We start from the raw sequence: 19106 nt of genomic DNA on the forward strand, positions 1-19106 counted from the left end.
AAAATTAGGCCTTGACTGTACTGTCCAGGTGGCTGCACTGTGAGCTATCAGCTGTAACACTTGCAGTAACAACGTACTGGATGGTACATGTTTATTTTTGCTGCACGGATGCACCCTTTGAAAAAAAAAAGAGATGTTTCATGGAGTGACATCACCCACCTCGGAGGAAAGTGGGTCAGGGCCAGAAACCATATAGCAGAATGGCAGTTGGTGCAGAGATTAACAAAAGATGTTTGAGAACACCAGGACGGTGTAACGCAACGACCCGTTTAATTATGTCAACTTGGGCTCTTGGGCAAAGTGTGTTTGGCACACTTTACTGCTTTCTCAAAACAGACCAAGCAATAAATGACAAAATTAACTGGCAGATTTACAATTGGTAGATATTAGCCTTGCTGGAAACATTGAATATTTGGTATTTTTGCTTGATGAATGATCAATTAAATCGTTAATCCAATATCAGGATTCCCAGATCACCAAATAATTTAAACACTGCATTAGACTCGCTCTGCATATCATATATACAATCCTGTGTTACATGCAGCACTTGTCTGTACAAATCTTTGTCCAACCCCATCATTATTGTTCATCTCTTTCCTCCACCCTCTGTCACTGCTGTCTCTATAAACAGCCAGCACTCATGGTTCCCATCCCCAGGCTCCAAATAGCATCCACCAAGGACTGAGTGGCAAATGACCCTGCTGCAGAGTGGCTTTTAACATGGATTTTTGGTTCAAAGATACAAGCTGAAGATGTATTTTCCACCAATGTGTCCATTTATTGACACAAGACTTTCATAGATCAGAGGAGCAGATATGGGAAACAAGTGCCCTCTCTGTCTCCAGCTGGTGATCAAAGCTCCCGCTCATGTCAGTCTTATACTTCCACAATTTCCGACAAAGTCTCCTTGCTCCACGTAGACAGTAAATGAATGGTCTTTTCTTATCAGATAATATGATTCCTAAACTGAGGCTATGTCTTCAACGTCAGTTTGAGAGATTCAACTAAAAATACATGCTCTGAAATTTAGGCATATCTCTTCAAGCATTAGAAAATCACAAATGTGATTGTAAGCCCTCAAGAATCAGCAGGGATCATTGCTCCAAGCTCTTTTGGAAACACTCAGTTTATTGTTTATGCCATTGATAGCTGTCTGCAGATACTGGAAGCATAGTTTGAAACGTCTAACCCGTGCATTAGCAAACCTACAGCCTGAAAGTGGCCTATAGCTGGTGGGCACCATGTTATTTTTTATGCATGCATTTTTTCAAAAGTCTGCAGGAAAAGATGTGTGTGTATATATATATATATATATATATAAATATATATATGTACTTATATATTGTCCAAAACCCCTGCAAGGTTTCTGACTTGTCCCTGGAGAGGAGTCTTCAACTATTCCAGTCATGTCCTCCAATCAAAACAAATCACCACACTCGCCACTGAGGGGAAGAAAACAAAAAGTAGAAATCCTCCCTCCTCCTTCCATCCACATTAATCTGACAGTACCCAGAAATGTCATCTGCAGACAGCCAGCTGAACCCCATTACCACAAGAAGATGAAATGCAAGGCAAAGGAAATATCCTCTTTCCCCTTTTTATGCATCCTGCATTTCATAGCATTTTCATAGTTACCTGGCACATTGACTTCGCTGTGGAGTGATGCTCATCAGTTCAGCTAGAGCAACAGCAGGCGCAGAGGAAAGGCAAAGCCATCCATTTGAGTGTCTTTTCTTAAATGTATACTCGCTGTGCACATAGGCCTCTATCACTGGCACACTCTGTGCTCGCTAAAAGGGCCTGCTGTTCCTCATTCCTCATGATTATTGTTCTGTTTCCATAAAGAAATTACCCTGAATAATATTATTAAAAAAGTACCAAAACAAAGATCCACATAAAGAGCTTTGTGTATTTATAGATGCATTTGCATTTACTAAAATTAACAGAACATCCATTGACTGTGGTGTCAGACTTGTAGTGTTAGCTGACTGCATGACAACAACCTAAAGATCAGCCTGCAAAAGATAATTAGGCAGAAACATTTCTTGCCTCATTTCAAGCCTCCTTTGGGACAGTGATGCCATATGCGACGTCAGCTAGTGTGATGCTGTATGGTTTTCAAGGCTACAGCTGCTCTGGTACTTTATGCAAGACGCATCAACAGTCAGGAGGATTCCTCAGCCTACAGGACTCCACTTTCGAATCATCACTGCTGATGCCACAATAATTGCAGGCAGTTCAGTAGCAGGAGAAGGGATCAAATAGTCCTGGGTTGAAAATTCAAAGACATGCACACGTATGATCTACAAAAATATACACATCTACAAAAATATGACACGATATATTATACAAGTGCTTCCACCCCATTTGCATTTCTTTGAGGCCACTGAAGCCTCATCTTTCTGAAAGGCCACACACCAAAAGGCTCACTAAGGCAGTTTGATAAACAAATCACTGCAACTTTCTTAGAAATTATGCTGTAAAGTCAAAGCATGAGGAATGCAGACTGGACCTCCAAATTGAAATACTTCCTCTTCCATTGTCACCACATCATGTATTGATCTAAAAGTTCACCCACCTCGCATTCACTATAACTTAGTTGGGGGTGGACACATAGGCGGCCCACAACAAGTGCTGCCACGTTTTGTAGTGACTTTCTTTCCACTTAGTCTGCAGACAGCATGACCATCTTCAATCAACTTTCACTCCAAACTGAAATGCATCGAAAGAAAAACGTGACACGTGTCTGGCATGCACGCAGCTTCCGCGGCCTGTAGCACATTTTTTCTAGGGATTTTTTTAATGTTTTATTTTTGTTTTTTGCCGACCAGGCTTTTCCGAGGTGTGTGTGATGCAAGCCTGAGGTGACGAGTCTTTGCGTGATCAGAGCCTCATCCGACTGAGAAGGCTTAATAATCTCTGGAGCACACTCACTGCCTTCCGACATGTTTTCATTGACACCAAACAAACCCACGCTGCATGCTGTGCCCGTGCGCCAGCGTCTGAAAGACTGTTGCTAACTTTGGTCGACGCTGGAGAACGTGTGCCGTGAGTTTATCAAAGCACAGTCATCAAACACGGTGTTAATGATAGTTAAAAACAGTAACACCAACCGTCTGGAATGTTACTGCGGTTTATCATTAAACTGTTTCATCTCCAGTAATATGTGATCCAAGAGTACATTAGTTAATTTGAGCACACCATAATTAGTGACATACATGTTTAAGTTATCATTTAAAATTACAATATTTACATCACATTACAGTCATTTTACATGTATTACATATTATTATGCGTGCCCTGTGTATGTTACCTAATTCATGTCACTACATATGAATTCTTTTTATATAGTTTACATACTTTATAATATAGGCTTTATGAGTATGCATGCATGTTCATATCAGTTCAGTGTAGATGAATGTTGATAAGTTAATATCAGTATAAAAGCGCCTTTCTGTAAGTTTTGAGTTTTTGTCACACATCACTTTCAGACTCTTACTATACTGTTTGTCCATACATCTGATTCTTATACAGATACACAACGTGTGCTTTGATTCATATAATACTCTCAGACTGTGGAAAAGCAAATATGCAACACGCATGAAATATTAATGACTTGACTGTCTAGAGAATTTAGTATCAGATGCAATGATTCAAAGTAGTTGAGCCATTAGGCAAAAGACAGTGTGGGTGTACAACGAAGAGTGATTCACAGATGAGAGGATGGGCTTTTTTTTTTTTTATTTTCTCCAGAAACGGGAGATCTGTGTTTGCAGTGAGCATGAACTTGCCACTGTATTAAGAAGGAGATGGAGATGGAGGAGGAGGAGGAGGAGGAGGAGGAAAGATATGGTGGTGTGGTGAGAAAACATTTCACTCACACACAGAAATGCACACACGCCTGCAGCTACATATGAAGCAAACACAAGCCTACGTTTGACATGAGTCACTGATGAATCACTTTTGAAATTTTACAGAACAGATTGGTTAACAATGATTAAGAATAAACAATAAAAAAGAGATGAGAGCAGCACCCCTAGTGGATGTCCACGCACTGTCATTGTGTACGACGTTCATTAAATCTCAACGAGTGAAAGTGTAACATAAAATATTTTATCACCTTGAGAGCGTCACGGTGATCTGCAAACGGCAATCTGGTGCGATATTTTTTGCAGGTTGTCATGAAGGATTCCAGTACTGAATATGAATGTGAAATGCCAATACAGGTACTACATTTTCCTATTTTTTTGAGCTATGTTACTCTGTTCAGGAAAAAAATGACACGAATCATTTTTGACAGCTTGATTGACATTTGCTAATGCTCTATACCAGAAACGGAAAAGGCAGATCCAAGACCTGGAACTGCAAAAAGATGTGGTTTAGGGTCATCTATACCAAGACCATTTATTGTTTAAAGCTACATCACAATCCCATGTACTGCAGAACCTCTATGATGAGCTTTTTATGCCATTGTGCACATATGAGGGCTTAAAAAAAATATTATGCAGCCATGCAATCTGACACAACAATTACTCCCTTTCAGCAGCTTCTAAATGTTACATAATTTCTTACAGAGGTAGCATAGATTCTTTGTTGCAGGGTAATGGTGTTCGAAGGCACAAGAACTGTTCATATTATAAATCATCTCATTTTGCATAAATACATCAGCTACACTTTGGCCCAAGGTAATTGTCCAAGCCACAATCGGAATCCTTGAACAGCAGTTTGAATGCTATTTGCACACCTTGACTGCCTTGTTGGAAAAAGTGAGGCTTCATTGGATGACTTGAGATAATAGAATCCAGCATGCATTTACCACAGGGAAATGGTACAGCCCACTCTCAATTACACCCATTGAACCATTACACCGCTTTTATATATAGGTTGCATGGGGTAGGCGTGTGTGCTGGTAGATGAAATCCTGGGAATCGCCCCATTGGTCTTGCCAATGTACAGTATGGGCACTTTTCTCAATGTCAAATCCCTTTTCTCTCTGTCAATGTAACAAGTAACCAATCAGGTTAATGGCCTTGATTCTATCAAATAAATTCTTGTAAAAACCGGGGTTGGACATGGTATGATAATGTAGGGACAAACTGATTATTTATAAATGCTGCTATTAAATCATGCATTTCATACAACTGCGTTCAAAAACCCTTTCACTTAGATAATTTTATGCTGCCTGTCCTTTTTGATTCCTCTGTTTTTCTATGCTTTCTTAAGTTCCGTTTTTTTGTCCCGTTCTTCTTCTACTCCATGTGTTTGCCAGCCTTCATGTGTGTGCATAAAACTGAGTGTAATTAATAAATGACCTCTTCTCCCAAAAGTCTGGTTAGTAAGATAAGCCCATTCATCAGAGTGTCAGCTCCTCATAGGTCAGCACTGCTTCAATACTCTGCACAGAGCAGATAGACTGGGAACTTAACTCTGAGCACTTCAGAGTCTCTAGAGACGCACTCCTTAATGTGTAAGCCCCCACTCACCAAATTCCAGTTTGCGTTGTTTCCCTTTTAGTGTGTACCGTTTGCAGTGATGAAATTATTCTTCAACTGATCAATCGAATAATCTGATTTAAAAAATGAATTATTTGCTTTTTACAGTTTCTCAAATTCAAAACAGGAAATGTTTTTTGGGCTGTTTGGGTAAGAGATGAATTTTAAGGAATTATTACTGAATCTCCCCTGAGATCAATAAAGTATTTATCTATCTAGGAAAAGTCTACTATTTGTTTTTTTAAATGCCCCATTTGGTCACCTGTTTTAAAATATAAAAATGCAAACACAACTGGATACTGTCCGCCAAATTAAGTTAAGAGGAAAATCCTGATTTTACAAATAAAGATCATACATACATAATCGTGGGGAGTACGCTGGCTGGCTGTGAAAATAGCTGTGTGATGCTTTCAGTGGCTCGGTACGAGCTTTATCGAGTCTCAGAAAATAACCCTAAAAATGTCATCAAGGGTTTCCTTGGCTTAGCTTAGCTTTCGACGATACAGACTTATAACGAAAAACTCGCATTACAAACTGAGTATCTAATGAAATGTGCTGCCCAACTGCACTATGGGAAACTTATAGTTTTGTCCTGCTATCACTGGGGAACAAACTAGAAACTTTTCAATTACTCCACAGGTTTATTAATTTTGTTTCACCAGATGCTTTATCTGTATTAATTTAGTAAAAAATTCTTGTATTTCAAGAGACAAAGGAGGATGCTTTCAGCTTTCCCTGCAGCGAATCAAATGTCTTTCAATTACCACGCCAGCTATATGATTCAGCAATAAATATGGTCTGTTTTTCAGCGAGAAGACACGTGGGTATGTGTGCACGTAATGTGTGTGAGAGACAGGGAACAAGACACAGGCAAAGGGATAAAGGAGATTGCCAGTCAGATTATGAGGCTGCCCAAGATGAAAAGTTTCCACACGAGCAGCTTGTGTTACCAGGCTGTGTGTGTGTGTGTGTGCGTGTGTGTGCATGTGTGTGCGGTCTTGTGTAGATGAGGCTTGACAGAAAGTTGATATGTATCAGAAGCTCAGATGCAGCCTGGTCACATCCTCTTTCCATGTGTCCCGGGGGAGCACAGGAAATTACTTTGTTTGTAGAAAAAAAAAAAAAAACAATTATGAAAATGAGGACAGAAAAAGGGGGGAGAGAAAAGGAAAAATAAAACACAGTGTCAACTCTGCACACTCTGAAGAGACACAGAAGCAACAAAGGCTCTATCTTCTCCTCCATCTCTTGTCCCTGTCACTGAGACAGAACCTAACAAGATGGCCCGAATTCCTGTGGATTACATTTGCCTTATTCCCTCCCAGCAATCTAATCTCAGTTCACTCTGGTTAAGGCAGACCGCTGACTCCACCCCTCCCCTGTTCACACCCAGATTATAGGTTTGCTCAGCTTTTGGTCAGAAAAGGAATGTCCTGATGGTTCATTAGGACAGGGTCTTATTAAAACCTCCGACTGCCTCTTCTGCCTCTACCACTGGCATCATCAAAGGTGCCGCTTGTGTTCGAGGAGGGGAGGAGTGAAAGTGAGAGTGACACAAGGAGGGTGAGAGGCGCGGGGAGGGGGAGAGGGAGAGGGGGGGAGGGAGAGAGAGAGAGAGAGAGAGAGAGAGAGAGAGAGAGAGAGAGAGAGAGAGAGAGAGAGAGAGAGGATGCACAGAAACCACAATGAACCACAAGATCTGGAACCACTTTGAGGGAACACACCATCAATCCTAATTCCCAGCAATCTGGTGTTATGGAAACTCTTATGTAACCTGCAGGTTGAATGAAGGCTGTGCATGCAGACTGTATCTACCTAACTTCATGGTTTAGGCAGCTACTGTCACTCGCATCCACAGTGCCTGTTAGAAAAAACTGGTGCAGGTGCCACAGAAGATTTCAATGTGGCAGTGTTCCACTCAAAAAATATCCAACCAACCTAAAGTGTCACAGGATCAGTCATGTCTATTCAGAACACATTAGCTGCAAGGTACATTAGCCGCAAGGTAGTGAGCAACGATAGGCTCCAAGGGTGTGCGTGTATCACCTGTGATCACTCACCAGAGACACGGTTATTTCGCCATCTACCTTCATGAAGTAAAGTACACTTCCTCTCCAGTGAGCAGACAACAAGGACAAAGAGAAACTAATTGCAGCAACCTATTACAACACAGGGTGCAGACAGAATGAGAAATGAGAGTGAAGATAAATTCATTTCGATTTGAACGATTCTGAGCTCTGCTCTCGCTGGTAAACGTCTCAACGTCACAACACTCTGCAAAGCCCCACGACTTTTTCACTCAAGCTTAATATTAATATATTAATACAACTTGAGTGAGTATGTTTTGCATTGTTTTGTATGTAACACTGAGCTAATGTTTGGTGTGAGCACAAGGGATTTATGACTGGGGAGACATCGTGACTGGGGAGATTTGAATGTGCCTAACTTAACAGGCAAAAAAGAAAAAAAAAGAAAAAGAAAATGCTAATAATATTAACAACATTATGATTGTTTCCTAACCTAAACATATCACCTAAACATAGCAAATTATAGTACAGAAAGCCCAGCTGAAAACATGGTTTATGCTGATGACTCTGGCTGGCTGTGCACACACAACACATAACCTTTGCACAGGTACTGGTTTATATCATGACTCACGAACTTTTATTTGTTTTTCTCCGACCTTTCCTCCTGCTATTCAACATTATCAATTTGCAAAAGGCAACAGAAACAGGTCTGTGAGAACGAATACAAAGGATAGAGATGTTTAACGCATGTTCTCTTCCTTCAGTACAGCATTTCGCACTACCTGCTCACTCAACACTTGTCATTACACTGTGTACAAAGGTACTGAAAAAAAGATGCTGTTCTTAAGGAGTGCATGTTATGTAACAAGCTGGTACTTCTGAAACAAAAAGGGAGCATTGCAGGAGAATTCTGCTACAGCTGCTGCACTAAAGTAAGGCAAAATGTGACAATGTGACTCTAGTGTATATCAAGTGGGAGTGATGACACAGTTACATGCATGTACAGACACATAAATAACAAACAACACACAGAAATAGATGCATACAAGCTCGCACCATGTAGAACTATCCATTACTGTGCTCTAGTGAGACAGTAAAAAGGGTTAAGGCTGTCTGAGATTGGTGCTAGATTACACCCTACTCCCTCACTGTGATTAGAAAGAATATAAAATGCATTTGCTTAAGAGCTTAAATTTTAGGTTGATAAAAGACATAAATACTAAATATTTTATTGAGGAAAGAAATTTCAGAGATGATTATGAGATCCATTAGCTTTGGGGCATTCAAATGGGAAAGCTGGGCCAAAGTATAAAGATACAAAAAAAAAAGTTAGTTATAAAAACACACTTTCAATAGTAGGAGAGCAGAATTACATTCAGGTTTTTCAGTACTTGGATATTAAAAGTTTCCAATTTCCTTCTTTGTTAAAGGCAAAAAGAGCTAAAGATATGTTGATGTTGCTTTGGAAAGTGTGGAAACCTGAGACAAGAACACAAGTGCTGACTGATTTTACTTCACAAATTCTAGCAAATCAAACTATTTGCACAGAGGCGTATGACTTGCCAGAGGGTGGAAGAGGGGACAAAACAAAACCTTGTGATTCTGGGAAAAAACAGCCTTCGGCATGGGCAGGGAAAAGTTTGTCAAACGTCCTGTATGTGTGTTTAATTCAAATCAAGCTCAAACAGCCCTCAGAGACAACACAATATGCTGACGTTTCAAGGCCTGGTAAGAAAGGCTTCAATCTGATTCCTAAGAAATCAGACAAGAAAGCATTCTTATTCCTGCATCGCCCTCACCAACTAAGGACAGTAGTTAGCATTGTGGTAAAGTGAGGGGAGTAACTTCCTTTTCCTCCAATCTTCCTTTTAATTTGGACAAACTGCACTCTGGTCGCATGGGTCTGTCTAGCCCATTTGTTTTGGAAAGGATGCAAAATGACCAAATATGAATCTCACTCAGTCTGTGACCAAGAAGGTCAATGAGGTAATTTAGCTTTAAGAAAATGCTTAAGGTTGGCAGGAGTGATGAGCCGGTGGTGTAATGAGAAACACACACACACACATATATATATATATATATATATATATATATATATATATACTGTCTGGCAAAGCACAAGAGGGTCAAACAATTTTGGCTATATGCTGGTTCCAGGCAGCTCTTTCCTCTGTATCAGCTAGCGAACCGGGTAAACCAAAAGTCCTACAAACTGATGTACTTGGAAGCAATTTGATATCACTTGGTCTTTTCTTGTCTTTGCTACTGCCACTTCTGTCCTTTCAGGGCATTATCAGTCTGTCACTGTCTGAAAAATGCATTAACAAATGAGTTGTCTGATAACATAAAATAGAGACTGGAGTCTCAGGTGGCATCAGCCCATCACATTAAATAACAAAAGAAAATAGGGCATCAATGAACTTATGCTACACACTCTGTCTTCCTGACATGACACAGCATTGCCACTGGATGCCTGTGTCTCTACTAGGGTGTTGGCAAAAATCCTGCAACATTACTGAGTCTCTTGAAGGCAGCACTGAAATCTGACATCCAGCAACAAATACCCATGTAGCAGAACCTATGTCCTGTTGTTTGTGACAGATTTTGAAGTCTAACTTTTACACAGCTACATTAAAGGCAGAAGTATTTGGACTCATAACAGTTTACAGGACCAGTGTGAGGGTCAGTGGAAGAACACCTCAGAGGAGTCAAGCCGTGAAAACAATTACTGCAACACTAAACTGTTGCACCGCATGTCAAAAACACAGGAGCAGAGGTACAAATGGAATAACACAGTCCCAACTCTCATCCAATAAGACCAACAGTTTTCAAAAAAAAAAAAAAGTCCAGAAAAGAGGAATCCTTCTCATTCTCAACAATTTACTGAATCATATTTGCATAAAGAAATGACTCACAGATTAACAAAACATGAAAAATCCTTTGTGGTCATTTTTCATTATAGACACAGATACTGATCAGCGTACAACCAAAGCTTCCCTCTGTACTCCTCAGCAGTGTGGGACAGTGGGACTACAGATGACAGGTGCTTTGTGCCATGTAGTGTAGTTTCACTGATGTGCACTTTTCTCTCAGTTGCAGTTTCATATGTACCTCTAACTCCCACGTCTCCCTGCCTCCCCTCTTCTCTCCCCCTCTGCCTCGTTCCCTGCTGATATGGTGAAAATCAATGGCTCCTCTATTCTGTGAAAGGTCTGATGTCTACTGATGAAATCCTATCTGCTGTGAGTCATCCATCTGATAGCTGCTGGGACAACGACTGGCAGGAGGACTCTCTCTCCAGCATTATTTATCATCTCTCTCGCTCACACACACACAGACACCTTTTATGGGCATACCTAATCATGCAAACATAAATGTGGTGACAGAAAACCCCAATATTGTCATTGTCTACATTAGACTGCTCATACTAACTTGAGTGCAAAAAAAGGCAAAGGAAGGGAGTCTATCGCCTATTTTTAGTGGGTTTACCCAAGTCTAAAAAAAAACTAAAAAAAAACTTGCACACAGGTGCTAATTTTGATGCAATGTGTATGTAATGTGTAAAACCTAGTTGTGATCGTATTATGACATTTTATCTGATCAATGACCAGTCAATAGTGTTAAATGTTTTATATTTCATCTATCATAGTGACATGTGTTGTTATTCATTTGCTGTGTATGTTTATGTGAATATCTTAACATAATAGTTCCCCCTTCCCTCCAAAATTAAACACAGAGAAACTGTCTCACTGCCATTCACCTGAAAAAAAATGCAATTTTAGAATTGCATATAAGGTGTAGTCAGCGTAGTTATCAATGCACATTATGCGTTAATATTGACCAAACCTGCAGTTAAGTGTTGTCACTGCTGGTGTCTGTCCCACTGCAAACTACTCAAACAGGTTAAATAAAACATAAACATAAAAAAGCTGCACAGTACTTGTGTGACAAGATTGCTTCAGTTATGCAACATTATGATTTTTCACAGCCTGACTCTGACTCCAACATGGCATCCCAGCCACGGGTTTAATATTTGAAGATAAAAGCTCATGTTATAGAAGCAGGTGATCAATGATTTTCTACTGATGTCTTTTAAGGCCAGTGACAACGAGCTCATGTCATGTCTACCTATCTTGTATCTTGTCTGCAAACACATCTCTGCTTTTCACTGAGAGTCACACAGTTTGGTGCACATATGCACACTGAATTACAAAGTATTTTTCTTTAGCTCATTCAACAAGCTGAAATGTAAACCAGGCCTACTTTTTAATGTACACAGAGAGTGCAGACACTTGCGGCACACTCACACAAACAGAAGGTTTCCACAGAAGCCGCACAAGCCTGAAAACATGTCTCACACACACACACACACACACTCATGCATACAGCTGGCGAGAAACTTCTACATGTTGTGTCTGTCTTTGCATCTCTCTTTTTTTCTCTCTCTCTCACATATTGTACCCCTTCAACCTTTCAATCCCTTCCTCATCACTACATCTCTCAGCCCAACCAGTATCAATCCAAACGCTGCTAATCTCTTCCTGTAGCTGAGACTCGGCGTCACTGTGCGAGCGCATCCTCCACTGATTGAAACTGACATCTGTTTGCACTGGTCTGGCTAGAAGCCATACAGTAAAAATACACACAGAGTGTTCGACCCATACACATCCAGTACAATAATGATCATGTGAGCCAACGTTTATCCCAGGAATGAAGAGAAAGATCACCGAAATTTGATCCATTTAACTATGAGATTCCATGTGAATTTATTAATTAGGCAGAGTCAAAGGAGACTGATCCAAGCACTAACAGTCAGCTTGGGACCTGAATGCATTATGCAGAGAAGGACATTAATATTATATGGCCAAATGAGTCCAACTGCCCGGAGGGTTTCCCTGCCACCGAGTCTATCCAACAAGATTTTGGAGTGGAGCAATAAATGATGGTGAATGGGTTTATAGCAATGTGTATGGTCACTGGTGCTCACTGATGTAAACAAGCTTCCACCTGAGCATCACAACACAGCCTGTCAAAGCACTGCATCAGTAAAGCATCCATGATGTAACTGACTTTTCCTTGTTACACAGGAGTGGTGATGGAAAGGATGCGCCTGAAGCTTCCCATCTGAACTAAAATGCAGACATAGCAAAGTAATGTAAAATGATATCTAAAGAAAATAAAATCTAAGATACAGAATTTGTTGCACTCAAATATAATACTTGCCAAATCACCCTTGAAAACACTGATCAGCTGATCAGATTCCAAAAACAGTCACAGACAAGGAAGTGACTCAACAAAATAACAGGTCTTTTCATGATGATCATACAATCCTCTTCCCCTCCCTCTGTATTTCTCTGGCTTTCCCTCTTCCTCTGGGGCTTTGAGACACACTGCTGCTCTCCATGTATCTGTTCCACTCGCACGCTATCCTACTTGGACATTTTAACTCAGTTTATCTCCTTTTCTATCTCCACCACTCCTGCTTTGTTTAGCTGTAGCACATTCATTTTACTCTCCCAGCTTGCGACAAGTTCTTGCTCTTGATTCTAGCCTGAATTCCTCTGTAAACCACAAAGCAAAGCTGCCCACGGTGCCATCACAGTGATGACATTAGTGCTACAGCAGCATCCACAACACTTGACTGACTTTTTGATAAAACTAGAGCTACTGATTAAATTAGACCACACATCTTTGACAGTAAATCACCTACTGTTTAGACAGCAGGCTCCTCTCATCTCCCTGCCAGGTTGAAAACAGCATCCCTAGTCTGTTGCATTCTGTGTTACTTCCAGTGCTATGTGTAACATTTCAATTTAAATAAACCACTACATCACTCCGGGGAAGATAGAAAGCAACCACTCAATGTAAAATTATGTATGGAAACATTATTTAGTCAAGAAAAGCTACCTGCTTACAATGCAGGGCTTGGACCACCCTATGTCCTTAAAGCATGATACTATCAAGCACACAAATAGTTTTGATGATCTGATGACATTTTTGACAAAGACCCTTTTTAAGTCGAATCAGTTGAAACTATGTCATTCATGGAAACAATTAGATTACGCTGTAAGAGAACCTCATCTTCGCCCAGCTGCCACTGAATTACACAAACACGTCTGTTTATCTGGCTCTGAATCTTGGAACATTACATAAGCTTGTCTATGAGTGTGTGTGCGTGTGTGTGTGCGTGTGTGAGTGGGTGTATCTGCACAAAGAACACGACAGAATTTTGAGGATTGAGGATGTTGTGTCTATGAATGAATGTAGTATAAAGGGGAGTGTGAACAAGAGCAAGTAGATTCATTTTACTGCGTCCCCTTTGCCTCCTCTTCTCCCGAGTCTCAGTCCCTGCATGTCTTTGTTGTGGGAAAGTTCATTTGGGTCTCTGTCAAACAAATTGTAAAGCACCGTCACAATGGGCCCATTCTACTGAGACACACTCAACGACGAGCCTTCCTCTGCGCCTGGCGCACTTTGTGAGGAAGACACATACTGTACAAACATGCACTTAAATGACTGAACAGGCGCATACCACACGTTCTGTATTTCATGCCATTATTGTCTACTGTCGTGTTAGAAACCATGCACTTATGATGTTATCAGGAAAAGCCGGTGACTCAGACATGTCACTTCACCAGCATACTGTACATACTAACATCAGAAATATAACCTTATTTATATCACTGTCCCATTGTTATACATATTCCAATCAATTTCTGCACAACTGAAAAACAACGACAGCTTTCATCATTTAATCTACTGCTCACTTTTTGTCTCTGATCCCAAATCTTGTTTTATGCCTGGTGGCTGAACATACAAAATGTCCTGTTAATCACAACCTGGGGATTACAACAATCTCAGATCTGTATATCATTATATTTTTATATAGAACTTTTTTCTGATACGAAAAGCAGATGGATAGATTTATGAGTCTGTCCATGTGTGTGTCTGTTGAGGACAAGATTAACACTAACCAGGACCACTCAAACTATGAGTCAAGATAGAGAATAAGTGGCACCAGTGGTGAGGGATGGCAGGGAGGTACAATTCTGCATTCCACATTTGCAGACAGTGTGGTGCTCTGTTTAATACCATCATGAAATTTCTGCTAGGCCACTGAGGGCTGTTTCCGATGCATCAGCCCACAAGTTATGTGTTTGGGCCAATGGCAAGACATTACATTACGCATTTAGATCTGCAACAGGGAGCAGTGCAGGAGTCCTTGCACATAAGGCTTCAAACATACACCATTAAAAAACGTTTTCACAAGCACCTTTTATGTTTTTGTGCTACCATCAACACACCAATGCCCATTTATTTAGAAATCGATAAATATTTGCACTTGGGAGCCTCTGCCCAGCTCATAACCAAAACAGACATGAGTCATCCTGCCAGTTGTTACCCAGGAACCATATGGCAGCAGAGTGCTTCCGAGCAGAAGCCTATTGGATGTAAATGGAGCAGAGTTGACTATGTAGACGATTTCGGTGGTCATTCTCCAAAACACGTCAACGTTAAGGGTTTTTTGTGGTAGTACAACGTCACTATGTCTGGTCAACTAGACCAGCTGCATTTATAAAGTATCACATGATATGGATGAGAAAAGAAAAGATTACTTCCTTGCAGTTTCAACATTTATTATGCAAAGACAAAAGTATTGGGACACACCCAACCCACACACCTCTTTATTAATGAATTCAGATGTGGTAGTTTTTCTGGAGTTGAGCTCGGCCCCTTACGTCCAGTGAAGGAAAATCTTAATGCTTCAGCATACCAAGACATTTTGGACAATGCTATGCTTCCAACTTTGTGGCAACAGTTTTGGGGAAGAACCTTTTCTATTCCCGTGTGGAAGCATGTGACTGGCCTGCACAGAGTCCCGACCTCAACCCCATCCAACACCTTTGAGATGAACTGGAACGGAGATTGTGAGTCAGAGGCCTTTTGGTCCAACATGTCTGACCTCACAAATGCTCTACTGCATGAATGGGCAGAAATTCCCACAGAAACACTCCAAAATCTTGTGGAAAGTCCCAGAAATGTGTAAGCTGTTATAGCTGCAAAGCTGAATTTAGAATGCAATGTCATTAACGTCCCTGTTGGTGTGATGGTCAGGTAATAATTAATAATAGACAATAATTTTGTCTATATAGTATATTAACAATAGAAAAATGATGTTTTGACTTAGCTGATGATAATGGTGGACATTGTGGATATGACCCAGCATGTTTGGTTTCCACGAGATGAGCAAGATAGTAAAGGAATCTTGAACTTAATACAATTATACAGGCACAGTTTACAATTAACAATCCATCAACTCACAAGAGCAAATAATTATTAAGTATAGGCCACTGAAGGAAAGACCTCTGTCCTCTCTGCCCTCCACTCTGAAGCATTCCAGTCAAGGGTTTATCCACGCTTCAGCCCGGCAAGCTCTAAGCACTGGGCCTCCCTGTGTCCCAGTCTGATTCCTAACTGGGATTAACAAGATGACAAGTCTGAAGCAATGCCACAAGAGACTGCAGTGTTCATTACAACCCACAAAATTGTTGGATGGACTCGGCGAAACTGTGACAACACGGTAAAGTAAGACTAACAACATACATGGTTTTGCTATCGTTAGTCTTATCAGTGCTGGGACTACAATGTTGTCTTTTTCTTTAAGGCGGTGCTACAGGAAATGCCATGGATTCATTAGATTTCCCATTGGGAGCACCACTGTTACCAGTAAATCTTACAACAGTGTAATATAAATTTTGAGCGAAAAGATTACCTGAAGGTGGAACAAAATGAGTGTCCAAAATGCTAAATGTTTAGACTCTACAAAGCATGAGAAAATGTCAATTTTTAAGTTTCCAGAGAGGAAGTTTTGGCTTTATGATGGTGCTAGAGAAAGAGGATTAGTTAACGCATGAGGATTAATCCTCTGGGAACCAAGAGTGTGCACAGTAAACTGCCTAGTAATCAACCCATTGGTTTTCAAGATAATATGCTACTCTCACATGTTGGTAGTTGAAAGCTGAAGAGGGTTTGCAAATGAGTTATGGATCACGGGTACCCTAAATGTCATGCCTAATTTCATGGTAGTCTGTGTTCTGCTTATACAGTTAGAAATTTAATCTATTAAAGTTTACGATTGTCATGAATCCCCGAGCCTCCTCCTCACAGCTCCTACCCTCAAAGTCCAATGGGATCACGAATCCCACATTGCACCAGTATGATTACCTTGAGGAAAGTTGAGTAAAGTGTAGGCTCTCGTGAGTAGAGAAAAGCATACAGGAGATTTTGTACTTAAAATGACATCTACTTAGAGATGACGCTGGAACCCCACACAGGAAATTCACAGCAAATGATCAAATACGATTAAACTGTTGTAAATTATAGAGGGGGAGGGCCTATGAAGGAAAAAAAAAACAGCACAGAAAAATTCATTTTTTAAAGTATGACTGATACTTGGTTTTTACTGTGGGGAAACTGCCCTGCCTTTAGGAGGTCATGGTTTAGCAATAGTTATATTTTGTATAACCTGTTTTTATCAGCTATATTTTGTCTCGAGGGAGGGATGCTGTGACCGCAAACACAAGAAGCATCTTTTAAATGCCTGCCACTCTCTTTTTAAACTAAACTGTAGTAATCACCCCATGTCTCTTGCCCTGTGTGTTACCCAGGGACAACCGCACTGGCCAAAGCATGGGGCTTTAAAAAGCATAGCTAACAAGGATTAGCATCCAATTTTAACACCTGACGGTAATCCTGCCCTCACACAGTCTATGCTAAGCCGGTGCTAGCCATGCTAATGGATGGGAAGCCGTTGCAGACAGTCTTTTTTCCTTGGCAAGTGTTACCTAACAACCTGGCTAGTGAAAAATGCAGCCGATGACAGGATGGCACGCTTGCAGGATAGGGGAAGCGACAGATTAAAGCTGGTAAATTCTTAACTGAAAAATTGCTGGATGAATTAGTTCTGTTACTGAACTATTTTTGTGCAACTCTGATTCTCTAATTTTGTATCATGACCAAAAACAGACCTAAAATATAATTATGAGAGGAGAATTACAATATGGATAGTAGAGATTATCTACAAATATTAATTATAAATACCCAGACAAAACATTCAAAACGACGTCTACTACCACTATCCTATTTTACTGAACAACACTGTGCTAAGCTTTACTTTAAAGGCACATCCCACAAAGCGAAAACACAGAATCACTTTGGGATGAGCATTAATTATTGCCTAGTACGCTGTCTGTTATTTTCACCTTGAGAGATTTTGCACAATCAATCAGCATGAGCTTATCAGACATCACTGCGCACATGGAGGCTGTTTGCGACAAAGCTCTGTCCTAACTCTGACAAGGGCAGAAATGGTGTAGCCTTTATCATGGTCATCATCTAAATTCTAAGTTACTGAGCAGTCTGTAGTTTGTTTAATGACATACGCATGATAAACGGCGACGCGTTTATGATTGCCGTCATTATAAGCAGTTTGAAACACTGTTATCAAACGCTCAAGAGAAGCCAGACAAAAATACAACTAGACAACGAGCCAACGATATTCTTCCTCCACAGAAGACAAACTGGCATGGAGTTCACTTACTAAATGCACCTGGAATAAAGAGGCTTGTGTGACAACACTGTACATTTATAGGGACACAGACAAAAAATAATCAGTTGAAGGAAGCACAGGTAACTAAAGAGAGAATTAAAAATGTATATAGTATATAAAAAAAATATAAATATAAAAAAACGTCACACATTTCTTTGATCAATTTTTGCTCCTTATTTCTTTTTATACACTGCCTCAACATGTATAAACCGGAGAATATGAACGCTTACATAATTTAAGGTTGATTTAATAAATCAACATATTCAGATTGTTCTGATAATACAAATTTCCATTGGCCATTAAGTTTAAGATGCCTGGACAATACAAAAGATGAAATAAGAGATATCATATGAAACAGATGGATGGATGGAGCCTTTCATGAGCCAGCTGCAGAGCTGTAGGGATTCATCCCTCCATCACTGGCCTTCCCTCTGATGATGTCATCAATTAAAGGGACATGAAACTAAAACAGTCATCTATTCTCTGTTTCCTCACTATTTCCTCAACCTAACAGACATGGATCAGTCCAACCATGGGTGACAACAGATGTATGTATGCACCCTCCCCACCAGACACGCAATCCACATGCTCATGCTGGGTAAAATGGCAATGTAGTGTGAGCAGATACACAACAGGGTAATACGGTACTGCGATTGTGTAGGCGCGTATGTGCATGTGTTTCAGGGTACACCATACAAAGAGAATTTATACAAGTGAGCCAGCTGGGCACATAAGCCCTCCTGCACAACAAATCCAAATAATCCTTCCTTTACGATGGGAAGCGGGAAGCGGGAGGGGGGGGGGGTACTCAGACATATGCACACACATACACACACACTCACTCACTGACAAAAGGTACACACGGTTCAATTAGCCTCGCCATTGTGCCTCTGTGGTAGACATTCAGTGGCTGTGCCCTTTTCCTAAGAATAACATGCAAGTCACTGGAATGTATGCACTCAAAATAGCAGTGAAGCT

The 19106-nt window shown here is 40.5% G+C and overlaps 1 protein-coding gene across 20 annotated transcripts in view; it reads right to left on the reverse strand.

Annotated features, from left to right (window-relative positions):
* The window catches only part of sgip1a (SH3GL interacting endocytic adaptor 1a), a 67818-nt gene that overhangs the window by 34860 nt on the left and 13852 nt on the right, over positions 1 to 19106 (reverse strand). The window lies entirely within an intron of this gene.

Source organism: Scatophagus argus, chromosome 6 (genome assembly GCF_020382885.2).
Source record: "Scatophagus argus isolate fScaArg1 chromosome 6, fScaArg1.pri, whole genome shotgun sequence".
In the NCBI taxonomy this organism is placed as follows: Eukaryota; Metazoa; Chordata; class Actinopteri; family Scatophagidae; genus Scatophagus; species Scatophagus argus.